The sequence below is a fragment of the Pleurodeles waltl genome, chromosome 2_1, assembly GCF_031143425.1.
Source record: "Pleurodeles waltl isolate 20211129_DDA chromosome 2_1, aPleWal1.hap1.20221129, whole genome shotgun sequence".
Classification (NCBI taxonomy): Eukaryota; Metazoa; Chordata; class Amphibia; order Caudata; family Salamandridae; genus Pleurodeles; species Pleurodeles waltl.
In genome coordinates, this window is record NC_090438.1 from 636,482,574 (window position 1) to 636,502,829 (window position 20,256).

The window sequence follows — 20,256 nt, forward strand, 5'->3', positions numbered from 1 at the left end:
AGTTGGGTCTGCTATATCTGTTTTTCTAGTCCTAATTTCGCTAAGAGGTTTTAACTTGTTCCCATTTTGGATCAGGAATTTAAATATATATAGGGACTGGATTACCAAAAAAGTAGTACTTTGACACCCATATACGTACTCCTTGAATCAATGCACATTTACATTGTTTTGGAATTCACAAGCATTGGCAGTAGTTGGCTTGGAAAGCTGCACCAGTCTCTGGTTTCTAGGCATACATCTCACACTCAAAACCCAAAAGGTGATAGGCCTAATTCTTGCAACTAGTCTAACCACCGGCAATTACTCAAGGTAGCATTACAACTCACCATTTTTTGCCCACAGGGTTACCATAGACGGCCTGATTTTGGGGTTGGCATATGAAACAAAGACCGACAGGGTGGTGGAGGATTTTATGTTAGCCTCCCTGCCTTTACTCCACCCCCCAATTGTCAAGATGTCCACAAGCCCCATGGACAACCTCTAAACATTGGAAGGACCCACCGTATTGGGAGTTCCTGTCATTGTAGGAAAAGTTTGACCAGTGGCTCCATCAACCATGACAGCCAGCTGTCAAACTTTCCCGGAGTATTTTGTTTTTCAAAAACTAACTCCTAAAGTTGGAATTTGTTTTTCAAAAATACAAAACTAAATACCATTCACCATATCTGTTTTCTCCTGTGGTTTGTTGGTCATTTTTCCATTTTTTTTGTGACCTTCACTGTCAGGTTACACAAGGTAGTGACAAACAGGTAGAAAAACCCATCAAATCGTCAACTTTAAATAGGGTGGATGATTAGATGACTTACCTCCAATGCCTTATACTCCTTTGTTCTGTTGGAAAAAGTTTTACTCTGACATAGTAAACTTTACTCCATCTGCGTAAAACTTGCAGTTCTCCCAACTCAAAATTGGGTCAGGCACCTTGAGTTTGGTGGACAGTGTACTCCATCGCTGTTGTAATGGACTACCATGTCTGCTAAATTCTGATTCATCCCGAGAGGCCTACCTATTAAAAATCAGTACTGACCCTGCTCCTCATAGGAACAGTTTATTCTGAATCGTGGTCATCTCACCCATTCACCCTGCAGGCCACTGCTTTTTTAGTTGGAAAATTTGAGATTCACTCCCCTTGATTCTCACTGCCTAAGCTACACCCCTGGTTTTCAGTAGAAGATCTGTGCAAGTAAACTGTTATACGACGATTCATTGGTTTACAGAGATGGGATTACAGTAAAGTGGACTTCTGTTTTCTACATTGATCTCCTGCACATGCATAAACAGATAGAAAGTAAACTATTGGTTCTCTTAATTAAGACATGTTCTATCACCTGAATCACAACACTCAAGAGTTGGATGGGAACGTATGGATAATCCTTGCTAGTCTCATACAGTGGTACAATAATGTGGCCTCTTCCACACACATGCTGTTTCCTGTACCTGTTTCGATAACTCTAGTTTAAGACATTACCTCTCATAATGGTTTGTCATCCAGGGTCAGATTCGTGTCTACAAATACGTTTTGTTGCACAACCTTTCTGAATGTATTAGCTAAAACAGTAAAAGAGTTTACAGGCATGTCTAGCATAGAACTTCAGAGCATAATTTCTACACAATAGCAGTTCACCCTTGTGCATGTAAGAAACCTATGTGCTGTCCCCTCACATCCTTTTCAAGTTTACCAAAGTCTTTTTATTTTTGAGTTCCAAACATTTAAATCATGGATTATGTAAAAACAGTAATATCAAAGTTCTAATTGTGTTTGCTTGTAGCAAATCTAATAATGTAGCATTATAGCCGGTTACCGTGTTATAGAACCAAGCTGCTTTCAAGAGCCTATGATAAGGAAGAATTACTTTAACAAAGGGCGTAAAAGCTTTAATGTTATTAGTACATTAAATTTTTCGAAAGTAGAATTTTTAAGCAAACAGGAAGAAATTCATTGGAAATTTGGAGCAGCTGTCCTGTAAAGAGCCATTATCAGCCCTCTGCCATTGTCATCAGTGCAGCGTCCAACTAACCAATATTCTAATTAGGAGTACTGCCCTCTGCTGAGGGTTTTAGGGGAATGTTCATGATCCTCCCAAAAATTATGGGCTTGAGGCACTTAACAATGCATGAAGTCAAATACCCTTATTAATTTCTAGCAGTGTGTTGGAAATAATAAGCTTAATGTCTACCCTAACGTGGAATGTAGATTTATATAGCGCGGCTTATAACCCATGAGGGTCACAAGGCATTGTCCATGGGCACAGGGATCTAGCGAAGCATGCAGAGGGTGTTGAAGCAGGAAGATGAGACCGCATTGACTTGCTGGGTCATGGTGATTGATGAGTCTAGGATGAAACCTAGGTTGCGTGCGTGGGTGTTGGTGCGGTTCCTAGGGTGGCTGGCCACCAGGAGTCATCCCATGCAGAGCGGCTGGAGCCAAAGATAAGTATCTCTGTCTTGTCTGAGTTAAGTTTGAGGCGGTTCTTCTCCATCCAGCTGGCGATGGCATGCAGTCCGTCGTGGAGGTTGGTTTTGGCGGTGGCGGGGACCTTGGTGAGTGAGAGGATCAGCTGGGTGTCGTTGGCATAGGAGACGATGTTGAGGTTGTGGGATCAGATGATGTTGGTGAGCGGTGTCATGTACATGTTGAAAAGAGTTGGTCTGAGAGAATACCCTTGGGGAACGCCGCAGATGGTTTTGGTGGCTCCTGACAGGAAGGGAGGGAGGCGGACTCTCTGAGTTCTGCCAAAGAGGAAGGATGTGATCCAGTCCAGAGCCTTGTGGCGGATCCCGGTGTCGTAGAGGCGAGTGCAGAGTGTGTGGTGACAGAGGTCCAGGAGGATGAGGGCTGCGGTTTCGCCTTTGTCGAGCATGGTCCTGATGTCCTCGGTTGCGGCGATGAGGGCAGTCTCGGTGCTGTGGTCCCTACGGAATCCAGATTGAGTAGACCCTGTAATGAATACTAGTTTGTTTTAATGGGTAACAGGAGTTAGCTTAGCCTTTGGCTTGCAGACTCGTGCCCCGTCACCTAGTTACTTTTAACCTAGTTAGCGTGCTCTGTCTTAGCCCATTTATTTAATTAATTCTTCTAGGATAGCTGTTGTGTTTATAGTTAGGCCATTTGTTTAGGTTTATGTTATCAGTGCCACCACGCTAAGGCGTCAAATCAAGCGACAAAGACAATCATGACTCTTGTCCTTACAATTACACTACATTACTATAGTTGCGACTTGTTGTAGGATAGGCATAGTGACCCACAAACAAAAGTACTGTCATCCTTAAACCAGCAGTCCAACTATGACAACCCCTCCTGAGCAGCCTCTCCCTCTCACCCAGCTACAATCACCTCTTTTACAGCTCATGAGCGGCTAAAAGTGTGAGAGAGGCTTATCATCTGAGAGAGCTAAACTATTGGACAATGGGCATCTAATGGTGCCTGTCTGTGCAGGAAGCCTAATTGCAGGACAAACCTGCAGAAAGTGTCTCTTTGCAACTGGGACCACAGGAGGGGTCCCCCTTCCCTATGCCTCCCAAGCTACACAATGGCTGTGAGGCCCAGGGGAGGGGCCCCCTCCCGTGGGCACAATTGCAACAAGGCTCCTTTATTTCAGTTGGATCATCAGAGTGTACAAATGCTGCCATGGCCTGACTGTGTTGCCTTAGTGAGGGGCACCATTTTGGTGGGCCAAGTGGGAAGCCCTGGGTAGCTGCCCACACTGTCCATGCCTACAGCCGGCCTTGATGGGTGAAACTATATTTTGCTGGTGAAATCACACAAAAAAAGTCACTTCTCAACCATTAAATTATTGGTAAAGTATGTAAACACTCATTTGTTCTTATGTTTACTCTTTCTTCTCTAAACAAACACTCTTCTTCCGTAGTTATATTCTGGAATCTCAAATTAGACAAAACAAGAGAACAAAAATACGTTTTTATTCATTCCTTAATGTGTCTGAGGTCACGAGCCAATAGTTGTTTCCCAGACATTGTAATCCTGAACCTTATCCTACAAAATTCACTCTCTTACATAGCTATTAACAAAGATAATTTTGGCAGAAAACATATGTTTAATGCGGAAAATACTAAATGGATGCCTTCTAGAAAATCGTAAAGGGATTCCTGGCAAGTGTAAATACATTTGCCACTGAGTGTTTCTCCACCTCAAGTGTGATGAAATCTGTAATAGAAATCCCAATCAAGGGGAGGGAAGTGAGCGGTCTAAGACGTAGCTTGTCTTTAAAGTTTGGGAACACTCATAAACCTCGGACTGTGTGCATTCTCAACTTCAGTCCAACCTCCTCCCTTCCTAGAAATGGTTGAAGATTTACTGCAGGCAAAGGCCGGTGTAACTTTCCTTGCATGATGGGAAAACAGTGTTTCACCCTCTGTTTAATTTGTAAAAGAATAAGTGCCCGTGCCCAAAGCTCTTGCCAGAAGCCTGCGATGCAATTAAATGTGGCATGTCAAATACCAAGGCCACCTAATCCTGAATCTACTTCATGCCTCTTTATTCCACTACTACACACTCCCTACCCCTCTAATTCTTGCACGTTCCGGCTGTCTCCCTTACTAGTGGTATTTCCGTCTTTCTCTTCCTCTGTCTTTCAGTTTTGTGTGTTTTCCCTCTCTTGCTCTTGGTAAATGTCTGATGCAGTTAAATAAGTGCTGATCCCAAAAGAGAAGCGCTGGTGGGCCCAGGGGCTGAAATTAAGCAATGGTACTACGCTTAAATTTACAGGAGGTGTAGTGGAATAGTTTTCTCCACGATAAAAAAAAGCATTTTGCCAGGAGTCTCTATGTAGAACTACGCACATAAGCAATAGGAGTCATTGGTACCTGTTTAATTATATTTCCAGTAGAACTCCTGAAACCCTGCCCCTAGTGCAGATTTCCAGGCATATTACTTGGCATGCCTCTAAATAAGAGGAAAACATAAAATATGTTCAGGCAGAGATTTACATCTTGCTTATTCGCTTACGATTTTTTCCTAAATAATGCCTTAAGGCCCGAAGTTAAGAAAAGTGGCACTGCATCCAATGCAGTGCCACTTTTCTTGCGCCCCTCAGCGCCCCCCTGCCACCACCATGTGTTGTCCGTATTTAATATATGGAGAAAAAAGGTGCAGGGTAGGGGCAATAACATCCAAATATTTGACGCTATTGATGTACTGTGCAGGATTAGCACCAACATTTTGCAGATTACTTGGGGGCCCATTGAAAACAATGGTATGCCCCCTTTTAATATCTGCTTTGTGCAGGCGTTAAAAATAGCCGCTACAAATGGCACAGTGTAATCTCTTAGATTCCACTGTGCCATTTTTGCACTCCCCCCAAAATGGGTTAATACTGCCCTTGCATACATTATTCCTGGCACAGGCATAACGTGGTGCAAGGGGTTAAAAAGTGGTGCAATGCTTCCTTGGAGCCACTTTGTAAATATGGTGCAGCGAATTTGGCCTCGTTAGGCCACATTAGCATCATAAAAATGATGCTAATGTGGCGCAAGGAGGCGCTAGGCCCTCTTAAATCTGGGCCTATATGTTTATGATTTGTTCTAAATTGTACAGTGCATTCATAATATATGCCTTTGAAACAGGAGAGAATGGTGTGTCCTGTCTCTCGTTTGAAAACACTGTGCTTCCACTTTGTAATCACTATGCGATAAGCTGATCACACTTCTTTTCTGCGCGGGCATTTGTAACACCGCTCTACAGTTAAGTAGGCTGCAACCCACTGATTTACCCCAAAATGCCCCTTGATACCGCTTAGTCTGAAAGACAAGGAAACATCCTGCAAACATGGATAATGATGCAGTAGTGCAACACGGGTGCCCCCTCTGTAATTTACACAGCAGACATTGCAGTGATGATCCGAGTAATTCTTTAGATGTGATAGATAAGTGAGCCAATTGCTGACTGCTCAAGATTGTGCGTAACCTGCAGGATCAAAGTTAAAATCATGGTGGCAGTGATTCAGCACTCAGGTTGATAAACAAGTGCCACCTCTGTTTAGGTATTATTAATATGTTAGAGTGCCACCAAACAATAAATTCCGTGGCAAAAAGTGATATAAACGTTATTGTTATACTGTGACAGAGTCCACCTGACAAGGACTTGATAGAAAGAATAAAACAACACGGTGATGTAGAAGCATTTTTTCCTAATCTACTGTATAGTCCTCTCATTGCTTTGTAATATAACAGCCTCTTCAATAGCAAGTTTATAGGTGCTGGTTGCAACATTTACTCATAACAGTGTATTACATGAATACATGATATACGTTTACGTAATACAGATACATGATTAAGTGTATGTTATAAAAAATGCCTTTCTTTTGAATTGGTTGAGCAGTGCTGCATGTGTGTGCACAGGTATATTGCATGAATGCAGAATTCACCAGTCAAACCTCTGAAGTTATCAATACTGGGTTTCTTATCTCTCATACTGCTCAAAGTCTTTAAACAGATGAAATCATATCATGCCTTGTAGTTTAAAAGGAGCAGTGTGCCCTGATATGCCATGTAAGGAAGAAGAACGAATAGAGATAATTTCAAGGTGAGCATTTTTTCAAATGTTACATTGGGACACACGTTGTAATAGTGCAAAAGGGAAAATGTGTGTCGATTTGTAAACCAGATTAAAATCAGGGTCTTGGGTATAGATAGGGAACATGTGCCCTTCTGGGGTTGCTTGGTGCAGACATGGACCACAACAGACAGCGAAGCACATCAACGTAGAGTAGCGATTCACCTGCTTCTCGATGTTCCATGGGGCATCGATGCACCTGCTGCTCCATGTTTCTGAACAGGTGGGTCCCCTGGTCCTTGGTTAAGGCACTGAAGAAGCCCCACAGAGGTTTTGAGGAACCGCTTTAGGAGCCAGGCAACTCAGACACCTTTGGAAAAGGATAAGAGAATCCTCCTCCCTCACACTCCATGAAGTTCATGAATTCAAGACTTTTGGGAGTCCCATAATGGTTTGTGGGACTCTGTTTGCCCTTTCAAAAGGGAGCCTTCGCGGAATGGACCAACAATGCCCTATTTCTTGACTGGTGCACTGTTAACAGGTCAGGCTAGGACCTTTATACTAAAGTGCCTGTGTGTGTATTATGGCAAAGAAATACAGGCAAGGACATTCTCTGATTGACATGGGGTAACCACTTGTTGCAAATTTGAATCATTCACCTTTCACTCTACCAATCTAATAGGGAGTACGAAAAGAGCTTCACAAACCTCCACTGGTGTGGGTTCAAGTGGGCACAGGCTATGTTGTGCTTCCGGGGCAACTTTGATTCCGTTACCCCATCTCTTCCAAAGACTGATTCCTAAAACATGGAGGTTTTATTTTCATATCCTCATCGGCTGAAGGAATAAAGCCAGGGTAGAGGCAGAAGACACTGGGGTCCTTTTTACCAAACTTTAACACTTGAACCTCCCCACAGGGCAGTGACTCCTGGTTGGAGATGGATTACATATGCAAGTCACACTCCATCATGATCAGTGCTAAAAAATGCCAAGCACACCATTTAACCATCTGCCTGGGCATTTTACGAACCACCGGGCTGATGTCAGAGACTCTGTGGCCAATCAGAGGGAAACTCTGTGTTCATTCCAGGCTAGGGGAATTCGTTCACCCGCCAATTGGAGAGCATGGATCTCAAGGGCCCCAGCACCTCCCAAAGTGAGACCCTTGTAGCCAAAACCCTTGCACTCAACACCACTCTCAACATCACCGGCAAAAGTCGGACTTTATTCCGGGCAGCCTTTCACCATACACAGTTAGCAATGTGATGTTAAAAGGTATCACTCTGCCGAATCTAGAAGGGAGATGGCTTAATGTTCATGGACTAAGTCACCATTAACATAAGGTCTTTCTCCACGGATGGCACCGGACATAATAGTTATCAGCTAGCGCTGAGCGGTCTTTGGAAATTCTGCCTCTGGTATCCTCCTGCTCTTTCTGAATATTCGGTTGTTGTTAAAAGCAGGGGCTTATGTGAGAGGGGGAAGTAATGCCCAGAACAGAACATGCGCAGATCAGCCTCTGGATGTTGTCCAAAGCTACGAAGCAACCTTTTTGAAATCGACCAAGAAAGAGGCACATTTTTCAACCGTCACACTTTAAACATGTGACTGTCAGTCTCGTGGGGGGCCAGAATTAATTGGGCCCATCATATACACATTAAAGTTAATATTTTTGTCCTTTTAAATGATATGTACTGGAGTTCTTAAAAGCCTCAAATGTACACAATTTTATTTAAATTAATGTTTTTGTTTGTAACTCACAGTTTTCATATTTTCTGATTCCGCCTATAGACTTCAATAGGAAATGTCCAATGAGATATTTGTCAGTTGATGAAATTATTCTGGGTATTATGCATTCAAGGTCAGATATTTTGTGCTGGAATATATTGTTTTGTTTATTTGTCTATATCTAAGCCTTTATTCTTTTGCAAATGTGTGTACCTTTGTTTGTGTGTGTTTTCACACGCAATCATGTATGTATGTGTATGGGTAGTCATAATACAGGGAAACCTAGGGACTCATTTACAACCCCCTTGCACCGGAGTAGCATCATTTTTTTAAGCGACAGTGGTGCAAGCAGTCCCCCACACAACTCTGAATTTACAAACTGGCAAAATGGGACCATTGCGCCAGGTTGTAAAGCCTTGCGCCACATTTTACCTGCATCAGGTATAATATATGCAAAGTAGGCATTCCCCCGCAAAAAGGCCCGCAAAAATGGCGCATTGAAATCTACAAGACTTCACTGCGCTATTCTGTGCCTTCACAGAATCATTTTTTTTATGCTGGCTCAGGGCAGGCGTTAAAAGTATGCTGTGCTGTTTACAATGGGGCCCTCCCTAGCATTGCTGAACTAGCATCAACAATTTTAACGCTAGTCCAGCAGCACTAAGATTTAGTGCCACAACTGCACCAGAATTTCTGACGCAGCTGTGGACACTGTGCACCACGGAGCACTGTATTGTAAATACAGGGCTACCATGGCAGTGTAGGGGGTGTTGCAGGGCGGTGCAAGAAAACTGGTGCACCAATCAGGATGCGCCAGTTTCTTCTAAATGAGCCCCCTAATGTTTAAGTCTGTGGGGGAGATGCGTTCAGTGCTTATCTGGCATTTGTATTCCCGGCCCAGTCAGCCCTCAAACCAGCCTGGAGGGAAGAACCTACAAGTAATGCTGCTATCACCATTTTGATGCTGCTTCAGATCCAGAAGCATTCGAATATATTTTAGTCAACATATTTAGAAAAAAGTGTTTTGAAACTGCAAACAGTGGCTCCATGTGTTCAATTTCCTTGACGACAGACCACACCCTGCTCAGCCTTGCTAGATGGAGTTAAATTTGCTTGGCACGCTTGTGCAACCCTTGAAGTATAGGCTGATATTAAAACATCATCAATGAGGACCAGTTCAGCCCGTTTGAAGATCACTCTGTTAACTTACTAAAGGCTGTCTTGTCCTGAAAAGGAGAACTAACAAATACTTCAGCCTCTTTAGAAACTATGAAGTTCCTCAGGCACGATCCAACCCATAGAGACAAACATAGCAGTAAATCTCAATCTTTCCATTGAGAATCATTAACAGGACAACTCACACACATCAGCAAGCAGTGAAAAATAATTTGAGCTGATCTCAGTGCTACCAGAGAACATGTTTTTCTTTGTAAGAAAGACATTCTACACATATCGTTAGGAGACATGACAATATTTGAAGCAATTTCAAAAGAAGACTTTAATCTGTTACCCCTGTATGCAACTAGGCCGGGTATCAATTGAGACCTTGGTGGAAAGGAATAGCCTTCTTCAAATTACCACCATCCTATAATTGCTGGATGGTGGTGTGGTAGGAAAAGCACCTATCAGAACTATCCCCACCTCCGTCTCAAGAGCAGCCCCTCAAACACGTTCTTTGAATCAATCAGGTGATGTCATTCAGCACCCATTTTTTGCTTGGCATGATGAGGCAGAAGGATGGTGATGATGGGGTCACCATTCCGGAGCTAGTGGTTGCCTCATGTTTTCATCTGTCCTGGGACTCCAGTGAACTGTGGACATTCCTCTGGCCTACCACACATATATAAGATAGGTTGGGAAAACCGCTGGGGGTTCCTGTAATCTGGAAAGAGAGTAAAAGCACCTGTCAATCCCTTATTCCAAGACATCTTCCCTCTGGTGGATATCACCCCAGCAAAAGGTGCAAGCCCTGTGGTCCTGCTGTGTCTATAAATGCATTTGCGGCAGTCCTGCTTTTGTTCCACATAACCTGCCACAAAGTATCATAGCAGTAGATGAAATATCTGAATAAATTATTGGTTGCGCATGTCACCTTACCTCACTGCTCATTCTAGTGTTAACGTTTACATGACATCCAGATGCAATACTTTGTAAGTGTATGTATTGTGATGTGACTATGAAAGCATAAATCTGTGAGGCCAGGTGAGTCAGTATGTCCTCACCCACTATGTACAGTACTCTAATAACTAGAATTGAGTGGTCTGTATATGAACAAATCTGACACTGAAATACATTTATTCCCAACGTAGTCAAGAAAAACTTGCCATGATGGGGATACATTTTGTAATGAAAATGAAGGTCTTTACTTGGCTGCTGGTGAAAGTAGGCAACCGTACCTGTAGCCACACCCACATACATCACAAGAACAAGCCTTTAACAGGAAATCCTCTAGTTACTGAAATAAAGTTACCTATTCCCCCCGGCTCCAGGGAATCACATGAAACTCTCCTCCTCAGAGCTGTGCAGGCTGAATCTTGAGGATTCCATAGGATATTAGGGATATTTACAAGGTATAGGTACTGACAGGTGGCTCTATAAGGTCGTACAGGAAGATTAGCATGGTAGTTCATAGTTCTTACACAACCATGCTGATGTCTGCCACCATCCGTCCATTGTTTCACCACGTCAGGGTCAATCAAGTCATTGAGGATGATAGTCATTGACTGCTGTGGGGAGATAATGGCAGGTTTGTGGCGTGGATTAGGCCTCCGCATTAGTTGTATCTTCACCTCTTTTAAAGTGATTTATGTTTGAATAATTGGTTGGTTGGCTTCTGGCACTAGCTTACTGTTGAATATCGAAAGAAAGAGCTTTTGGAGAGTATTTTCGATTTGTTTTATAGTAGAGATAGTGCTACAATTCATTGGTAAAAGAGTTCAAGAGAGTGACAGCCCAACAGGAAGAAAAGTGTCCATTTGGCAGGCAGCAAGGGAAATGGAAGACATTAAAAGACATTAAGAAATGCTTCAGAAGCAAATCTCAAGTCATGAGTTTCGGTGTAGGGCACAAATTTGCTACACCCCGGCATCTGTGGACCTGTGTGTTATACACAGAATCTTAAAAGTGACACATTTCTGAAATGGAAGCCTGTGAAGTATGGCAAGGTGTGGAAAGGCATGGTTGCATTTGTTAAAGTCAGGAAAATGGTGGGTAGCAATGCACTGGATCATCTATAATCTTTCATGAAAGTATTTAGGGAGACCAAAGTAAATAGCCTTAACATTAGGTCTGATGCGGCTTGGTGGCATTGTTCATCAGCCTTCACAATGTAGGCAAAGAAGAATTATTCCTGAAATCATTTAACTAAAGAAACAGGTGCAAGTGAATTTGATCATTTGAGGTGAAAATATCAAAGAGGCTTTGAAGATAATCCAGGGTTTAGGACCTTCATGGCAGTAGAAAGAAGAGGGCTTAAAACTGTGGGCACAAAGAAGTGGTCCAGAGAGAGCGCCGCTGCACAAAAAATAACTTGTGTTTTGTCAAAGTTCAGCTGTCGTTAATTTGAAAGCACTGACTCCCCAACCTCAAGAGTGTGAGGCTGGAATTTAATAGATACATTTATTATATGCACCAACAGTTTGAATCAACAGCTTGGTGTCACCAGCATATGCATAAAAAGAAAGACCTACATTTCTTTTCAGCACAGCTAAGGAGGCTACTTAAGTAATTAATATTGTTGGGCTAAGAAAGGTACTCTGCAAATCCATACATTGAATGCCTATATTCACATTTAAATGGGGAGAGATATACTGCCTTGGCCATGTTAAACAGATAGGATTAAATGTAGTCTAAATAGAGGAGCAGAGTCCCTTAAGCTGGAGTGCCTTAAAGTCCAAGATCTTCGACCATGTCAGAAGTTGCCAAGAGATCCAAATGGATCAAAACAGTGATACCTCATTATCTGAGGCTAGTCTAATGTCATCCAACGAGGCAATGAAGAACATAAATATTCATTGAGCAGTGACAGTTTTCCCTAACATGTAGCTTGTTTTGAAAGAATAATGAAAGGACAGTTTGAAATAAACTGGATTGATAGATTTTTTTCATTTGGGGTACCAAAATAACAGAGACTTTCCTGAAATGGCCCATGGAACTTCAGTCATGGAAAGAGACAGATTTAATTGGGTGAAGAGGGATCAAGAAATGTTTCTTGCGTAACAGAGATGACAGAAGAGAGAGCCAATCAAAGTACCTGGAGAAAGAAGGTGAGAGGGAGTTATTTGCAGTTTCAGTTTCATAATGAAAGCAAAGACAAAGCTTTAAAGTGGGAGAGAGTGGAGTTCTTAGAAAAGGGATCACTCACTAAGTGGCATTAGGAGAGGAACATATATGTGTTTGATAGAAGGAGCTATGCATGAGAAAGATATCTTCTTTGACCCAAGATTTTATGCCATTGGCATTCCTTCTTAGTAGCATTTCAGCCATTTGGGATGAAAACCAAAGGGCAGGTGTGTATGGTCTTTTGAAAGTAATAGACTAAGGGGGTTATTACAACTTTGGAGGAGGTGTTAATCCGTCCCAAAAGTGACGGTAAAGTGACGGATATACCACCAGCCGTATTACGAGTTCCATAGGATATAATGGACTCGTAATACGGCTGGTGGTATATCCGTCACTTTACCGTCACTTTTGGGGCGGATTAACACCTCCTCCAAAGTTGTAATAACCCCCTTAATCTGGAGAATGCCTTTGACAACTGAAAACAGCCAATCAATATATTTGAAGGACTTGCATTCATTGGGGTCATCAATCAAAAGACGTAGAGCTGAAGACAGCTTTATGGCCACATTAGACACCAAGGGTTTAGACCAGATACTAAAGAGAGAGGCTTAGAGCACAGCTGTCAGTAGGGTAAAGGGTAGAGAGAATTATCAGCTAACCAGAGGATCAGTGTGGGATGTCAGTGAAATATGAGATCCAATTAGTGGCCTACAAGTAATGACAGAGATTAAGAACAGAGGAGAACTTAGAGATGAAGGGAGGAAGGTGTGCAAAAGCATTAACACTGGCAATCACTTGAGCTGTGTTTTGAGACAATGGGTTTTCTCCCACTGTGCATTTTCAGATAGAGACCAACTATATGTAAATGAGTCTTGATCCAGCTACAATAAGAACTGTCCAGTCTGAATTGCCAAATCTGGGAACACAAGCAACTCCAGACCTGTTTTGGCTTGCTCTGGGGTCATAAGTAAGACATTGGTTGAGTCTTGTAGCACCGTGTGCATGGAGCCCATGTCCTGGCATACCTATTACACTTGGGAAGATTCCAAGGTGATGTGTGAATTGCTAGGAAAGGTCTCAACCCCTGGTAATTGCTAGGACTGTAATCTAGTCGATGATTTTTTGCCCACTATATCACTTCAGACTGAGACCATCTATATAGGACAACTCCAGTAGGCCCAACTACTGACCTCTGTGTGGGTGACAAAAAGTGACAAAAATATCCTTCCAAGGGTGAATCTTTTTGTTCTGTCTAGAGAATGAGATAATTCAGCAGAAAACCTTGGATTTAATTTAGCCATAAAGCAGGCCAGACTAGGGTCTTTTATTAAAGTGGACTTTGTTAATTGCCTTTGATACTTCCTCATCCACAATTTTCAAATTCAATAACAAGGCTTCCATGGCTTAATGTTTCTGCATAATAATAATTGCCAAAAAATTGCAATTCATCAGATACATAATGTAAACATTACTCGTTAAGTGAGCATGAAACTCTGCAAAAAATATTAATATCTTTGCTAGACATTACAACACAATTAGGATGGTTCATACGAGCATGCTAGAGAATATATGGATTTTCACACTTTTTCACTAAATATGATATAGTGTAAAGGACATCCTTTTCAGGTTTAAGGCTAGCGCTAACAAAGTTAATTGCACATATTCCCTACGTGCCACAAAGGTTGTTTAAAGATGCTCTGTGAGATCTGTTCTCCAGCTATTTTCACAGTCAATAATATTGTCCTTCATTTTCTTGGAGAGAAAAATTACTAAATGATAAAGTGAGTACTTAGTGAGACTTGAAGTTCACTGTTTGAAGATCAATAGAGAATACTTTGGTCATCAAAAATTCAGTAGCTTTTTTTAATCACAGGGATTTTGTTAGCGCGTCTGTCCTTAATAAGTAAACTTATAAGGGGACTCGAATAGGTCAATGAACCTTTTGACATGCAATTAAGATGATTCAGTACAGGCGAATTAATAATCAATAATTATTCAACAACATCAATAATCTGTGATAATCAATAACATTAAGTAATCAATAGGAGTCAGTAATTGTCACACACCATAACTTTTAGTCATGAATGACCACACCTCATAGTAAAGTTAGAATATTTATTTTCCTATATTAACAATGCTAAAATCACGTACGATAATCTCAAAATAAAATTACAAACATACAGAAACATCACTGGCTGTGAAAGAAGCGTAATATAATCAAAGCATGAGCTACTACACATTCTAAAGTCACAGTGCAAATTAGTAACAAGAACAGTTGAGAGAACAATATCACATACATTTAGATTCAACAAAGAAAAGACATCAAATGTTACTCCCTTTAGCAAATTTAATTAGTGAGGAATCCTTATCTAGCACCAGATTAGCATCAGCAGGTTGGGCTTCATGCAAAACAATCTAGTCAACACACATTTGGAAAACATCTAACTATGGCTCTATCAAAATAGTGCGGTTGGTACCTAGAAAGAAAACAAACATACATTGCAAGTCACATTCGGTATTTGTATATCCCTCCTCAAATGGAGCGGCAAGCTAAGATAGTCTTTGTCATCAGGACATCAGTTCAGTCAGCAAGGCATCAGGATTCAGCATTAAAGTTTGGAAAATGCAAAGTCTTTAAGCTAAAGTTAAGCACGGCTCGCGACAAGTCGGAAAAGGAGTAAGAGTGGGCTGTCTTCTCTCTGTGCAGTCCTGTTAAGTTAGATTCCTAAAATTACTTCCCAAGTCCCTATTGGTCAAGGGATCACATGTTCACACTTTATCCAATAAAATTATAACTTCAAATCTGTCATTTCTATTAGTACTCCATTCACAGGTCGCTGATTGGCTTCTCTTGTAAAGTCCTCATCATTCGGTTTGTCAGGTAACAATATTGTTGCAGCTTATACTCCAGTCAGTGTTTCCATTGTTCTCCTCCTGAGAAAGTCAGTCTTGCACACATTACATTCATATTGTTACATTTAGCAAGAACAGCATCTTATAGCAATCGGTTCTCATGGGAAAGACTTTAGCTACGAGCACATTTCAACAGCACAGTGGAAAATCACAGTTTAATTCTCTTAGCAAACATTTTATTAATCGGTTTTGCAATATAGCTTCACATGAGGCCGTGACATGAGACCAAGATCTCCGCTAAGTTAAGACCTACAATTAATAAAGCTAATACATAGTGCATAATCCTCAATATGCCATATTACTACATTAATCAAACATAAGCTCAACATTTCATATTAATAAGCCATTAATAAGTATACTTTGTGAACATTGATGGCCATTCATTGTGATCACATTTTAAAATGCGTGCATTTTTTTCCCTAGATTAATACATTTTCTGCGCAGATCCATTACTCAGAATACGTGAATGCTCATTAATAATTTTATTAAAACACCTGCTTTAGCGTGGCCATAAAACACCCACGAGAAGTATCTATATATTAAACCCCATAGCGATTTCAAAGTCATGCTGGCATGATCAGACACTGATATATTTTGAATATGAATTGCATCCTGCTCACAAGAGTTCCAGATAACAAGAATCAATCTATTTTGGCAAAAGAATTAAGCACACAGAAGAAAAGGAATATTCCGTATCACCTCGATTACACAATCGCCACATGTGTTGCAGGTGGAATGTATGCATTTTGTGTCTTGTAGTAGGGTTATAGCCTCCTCAACTCTGAGCGCTAGCATATCGATCTGTTGCTGGAGACTAAATTAAAATCCCCTTCTGGTATTTCATTTACAACGGATTGGGAGACTGAAGATTTGGCACCTGATTTAGTGTTTGGCGGATGGATTTCATCATCCCAAACTTGACGGATATCCTGTCTGTCATATTACAATCTCCATAAGTTATTATGGGATCGTAATATGGGGGACTGGATATACGTCACATTTGTGACTGAGTAACACCCTTCGCCAAACTCTAAATCAGGCCCTTAGACAGTCTCTTATAAAATGCATGCAATTGCGATTGTGTTTGTATATATTGCCCAAAATGAAATTCTCGTACTTCGGGGTAGTCTGCTGACACATATATTCTTTCTTGAACAGCATTTGTTCTGTTAATTTTGTGGTAAATATTTTTAAATAGAAACAACTCACCTTTGGCTGCTATCAATACATGAGATGCCTGTAGTATATTTCTCTTTCAAGAATGTGAAATCAGGTAGCCTCTCGGTCACTTTATTTAAAACATTCTTTCTTTTGATTAGCATTTTAAGAACTAATTTTTCTCAACATTGGCTCCATCTAGAGGGTTAGGTAATTGATGTCTGGAAAAAGATCCTGTCTGTTTAGTAAAGAGAGATGTAAAAAGATGCACATGCAATAACTTGAAGCCTGGTATAGGATAAATTGAACACAGTAAACCCAGGCAAATGAAACTAGTCTAAATGATTATCACCATCACTGTCATCTAATTCTTTGTTTGGTTCATATATTAATAAACCATAAAAGCACACACTCATATTACATTCACATATGTACTCTAAAACAACTTATAAAACTACATTTTATTTTGAAATAAACTTGTAAGAATGCATCCTAAAACCATGGAAATGACAGATTTCTTATTTAATTGAAATTTCATAATTAGAGAGCCTTTTCATTAGAGCTAGAACGCTAACAAAGTAGTTAGCTAAGGCATAACAGACCTCTATATCTTCCATGTCCATTAAAAATTGAAATGCCTCCTGATAATGATAAAACCACTTTTTTTAAAACAGAGGTTTCCATTTATCACATAGACATTTAACATCACCAGTGACCCAGGTATTCCGATTTGAGAAGGCGACCAACTGGTGAATTATTAAAAAGGAAAATATGGTTAATAACAATCTTTAACGGATACATGGGACAAAACTAATATATTTGTGTGGTCCCCAATGTCTAAAGGCCACTATATAACTCTTAACAGTGCATGTCGTCAAATTTCTATTTTCATTCTCCTGAGCACATTGTCCGGGGCATAGAGTTTTAGAGACATTTTTGAAAATTGGACAACATTGTCTGGGATCTCCCATAGTCTCCTGTCCCCATTATCTATAGATTTCAAGCTATTCCTGATATAAGCTAACCAAGGTATGTTTTGAGCCTGGTTCATAGCTAGACAGTTTTCAAGTATTAGTTGAGTCAGTTGAGTCTCAGGTTTGGACCGTATCAAATGCCAAAGTAACAGTGATTTTGCCCTCATGATATCCTTAATGGGATTAACCATCAACTCCATATGTACTAGAGTATCAGCAGTTTATTGGGGGACTGCAAAAAGCCTTCTAGGGATTTTTTTCTCTTGCCTTTGTCAAACTTGCTTGTCTCCCACTCCCAAGATACCTCTCCCATAGGTTAAAGCTGAAATTGTTTTGGCATTGTAAAGATTTAACATATCTTTAATCGGTTTGGCACAAAGTTTAGTAGCAAATCTGAAGATCCTCTCATTATTCCTCAGCATGTTAAAAGCAATTTTCTCTCTGTGCGATTTCCATTTGCCATCTTCAGAGAACTGCATTACTAAATAACAAAAGTGCTTAGTAATAGCAATCTTAGAACCCTTGATGTAGAATGAGTTGGTTTTTCATTTCTTTCTTAACCAGGAGATGGTAAAGGTTTTCCCTAGGTTTATGCTTAAGTTCTAGTAAAGTTAACAAAAGCATTAATGAGACTCTGCAGACCTATTGGAGTAAAAGCATATAGGACTGCATCATCTGCATATATTAGGATCGAGATGGAGCATAAACCTACTTTGGTAATGTCAGCATCAAGTAACTGTAATTCCTCATCTATTCCATTAATGTAGAATGAGAACAGGAATGGTGACAGAACACACCCCCGCCCAAACCCTCTTTGTATCTTAAAACCACTGGTTAGTTCTCCCTGAGGACCATAATGCACCTTCGCTGACAGATTGCTATGTAAATGCACAAGCAATTATATTATGTCCTTCGGGCCCCCACATTTTGCATGCATTTCCATAACTTACTATGATTAACAGTATCAAATGCACAACTTAAACACATAAAACACATGTATATACTTACTACCTTGGCCTTAGTGTACTTCCCCATCAAAAGATTTAAGATGAGGGCATTGTTCTACAGTCTCCAGCACTCTTCAAAAATCAAATTGTGCATTCAACAGTATATAATTATCCTCGCTCCACTGCTCTAATCTTTCAAGGAAAATCCGTCCTAATATCTTAGCTGAGGAAGATATCTGTCTGTAGCATTTAGGGTCACTTCTAGAGCCTTTTTTAGCTATAGGAATTTTTTAAGATTTCATCCACGAGGGTGGAATAATACCCGAGCCAGCTGTATTGAAGCCCCTATGAGCACTGGTGCCCACAAATCCATAAGCATCCACTGGGACACCTTCAGCCCAGCTGCTTTGCTTTGTGGGCATCTCACTAAGACTCCATGGGCCTCCTCAATGAAAAAAACAATATGTATTTGGGACATATGCGTAGACGTCATCTCATCATTGTCTGAGTTTAGGGGAGATGAGACTTTTGAGAGAAAATGTTGCACCCAGGCCTCTTCTGTTATTGAACTGTTTAATTTAGGTGTGGAGATATCCTTAAGCGGGGAGGGTGAGTTACAATTTTCCAAAATAATATATTATCCCTTGCTTGTATGGCCAGTGGCAAATTTGCCAATGCTTTTACTTGTAGCTCTTTTTCCTCTTCTTTTAGGGCCATTTTATAATGAATCCTACGTTTATGAAATTCAGCACAATCCTTTGGATATGCATGAAACAGTTTAATTAAATCTCTCTATGCCTTTGCACAGTTATTGTTAACCCGTCTTTCTGGTCCATGGTCCTTGCCCTTCAGTTCTCAAATTAAATGTTCATTAAATGATTTTGAAATTTGGACAAAGGTGGTAATGATCTACTGATTGTCAGCTGCTTCAATAAGGATGGTAAGGATGTAACTCTTATTTCCTTTTATTATCGCTCCTGTGAAGGCCACAGGATCAACTCCTGTCCATTTTAGTCTAATAGGTTTGCCTCTAATGGGTGGATGTTTGTTACTTTATTCTCACATTTAGTTAAAAGTAGTTGTGATAGCAAGGTTAGAATTAGCAGATTGTGATCACTTACACAGTTTTTTCCCATTTGATGTTCTAAAGGCGTGGCCCTTAAACTGCCTCAGATGTAGTTCTGGTCTATACTACTTTGGCCTTTGTTCCCAGTAAAAGTGCAAGGGTTTTGGGTTATCACCAGCATTACCTATGTCCACAAAGTACATATTTGTTAGAGATGGGGTCTTTAGTTGGCAGTCGGTTTACACCCTGTTCAAGTAGGGACCCTTACTCTAGTCAGGGTAAGGGAGTCACTTCTAAGATAATCCCTCCTCTCTCCCTCGATAGTTTGGCACAAGCTGTCAGGCTTATCTCAGAGGCAATGCGTTAAGTATTTGTACTCACACCCAGTAACACAGTGAAAATACTCAAAATAGCCACCACACCAGTTTAGAAAAATAGCTAATATTTATCCAAGTAAAAGAAGACCAACATGACAAAGATCCAACATACACAAGCAAAGATATGAATTTTAAAATATTAAATCCAAATAAAGTGCTTAAAAACACACTAGTTCTAACTGGTGCTATCAAGGCGCCGTAATGGAGTTGTTCCCAACAGTCTAATGTCACTCGTGGGGGAGTGCAATGCCGGTCAAGGAGTCGTACAGGCCCCAGGTACAGTACCTTAGAAATGAGGCAGA

The 20,256-nt window shown here is 40.7% G+C and overlaps 1 protein-coding gene across 1 annotated transcript in view; it reads left to right on the plus strand.

Annotated features, from left to right (window-relative positions):
• HECW1 (HECT, C2 and WW domain containing E3 ubiquitin protein ligase 1) overlaps window positions 1-20,256 on the plus strand; it is a 1,026,664-nt gene that overhangs the window by 752,881 nt on the left and 253,527 nt on the right. The gene's annotated exons all lie outside the window — the stretch shown is intronic.